The following is a 1,596-nucleotide window of genomic DNA, read 5'->3' on the forward strand; positions in this document are numbered from 1 at the left end:
TAATGGCAGGACCCCTAACAGCATTAATATATAGATGGATATTGGGGTCCAAGTTCATAGCTCCAAGAAAATAGCCACACAAGTAGATAGAGTGCTAAAGAAGGCATATAACATACTTGCCTTCACTTTTTTAGGGCCACTGAATATTAGATTACGGAAGTCATGTTGCAGTTATATAAAACTTTGGTTAGGCTGTACTTGGAGTATTGTGTGCAGTTCCCTTTGCACCTTTACAGGAAGGAGTGGAAGCTTTGTAGAGGGTGCAGAAGAGGTTTAGTTTAATGCAGGGCAATTTTCTTTGCACAGAAGGTAGTAGCTGTCTGGACTGGAATGTCAGGGTACAAGGGGAAATAGATATGAACATGTTATTTCAGAAGCCTTACAAAGGCATATGAATATTCAGGGAATGATGGGATATGTATCACGTGTAAGCAGAAGAGATTTAGTTTAATGTGGCATCATGTTTGGCACAGACATTGTGGTTTAAGGGCCTCTCTCTCTGCTGTACCGTTCTATGTGCCAATAAGATTTTCTATTTTAGACATCTGTTTTGGGAGAGGTACTGGTCAGGATAATACTTCTTTAAAGTTACTTGAGGAACTTTTAGAGGTATATGAAGACAGGTATCTACAGGGATCAGAGGGAGAAAAAATACAGAAAAGGCCGGACATGCTCAAAGTCAAACATCTTTAGAAGGAGAAAAATTGTTCATGTTTCCCTACGACGGTCTTTCATCAGAATGAAATAAAGTTAGAAAGAAAAACATTTTTGAAGTTGCATAAGGGTGAGGTGTGCAGAAGATGAAGGAAATGTCTCTGATAGGGAGAAAGGACACAGGTAATCTTCAGAGCAGCATATTGATTGTAGCTGACTGGTCTTCAGAAAGTGTAAAAAGGAGTTGAATGTGAAGAAAATGTATGGAAGTGTGAGATGCACAATACACCCCTTGCTGAGGTGAAAGTGATTGTTGGGATGTTGTAACATGCTTGGATGGAAGATGAGATGTTGCTGTTTATAAAGGTTATGTAAGCATAACAGAGAGGTCGTTGTGGGATGGAGAATTAAATTAAAAGGCAACTGGAGTTCTGCAAAGTGGGTACTTTATCTGTTTATAATTTCTCCTATGTGGAAAAGATGATACCTTCAATAATGCAGCAATTCCTTAGAACTGCGGCGGGCAGTTAATAATATATGATCAAATCTCTGGAAGTGAGATTTGAACACGGAGCCTTTATCCTCGCACCTAAGCCACCGCGCTGACCACTACACTTTTAATTAGGCCACTAAATGAGTACGTCTTAATTTATTCAGTAGAGGACCTGGTCCGGATTCTTCTTGTTAAAGGGAACTGAGAGTTAAAGTGAACGCTGAACAAAAAATGTTTTTGCTGACATTAAAGGTTAGGGAACAGTGCAGAATATAGCTCATATTATACTGATAACTGTGCTATTTTACACATTATCTCCATGTGTCTGGGTGCGCTTGGAAGTTACACCAGTCGCCTATCAACTGTGCCACAATTATGTTAAGTGCCATCTGTTATCCCTTTCCCGCTCAGCCCTCCTTGGATTTCAATTCCAAACATGGTAACCTTTT

This window comes from Mobula hypostoma, chromosome 6, assembly GCF_963921235.1.
Source record: "Mobula hypostoma chromosome 6, sMobHyp1.1, whole genome shotgun sequence".
NCBI classification, from domain to species: Eukaryota; Metazoa; Chordata; class Chondrichthyes; order Myliobatiformes; family Myliobatidae; genus Mobula; species Mobula hypostoma.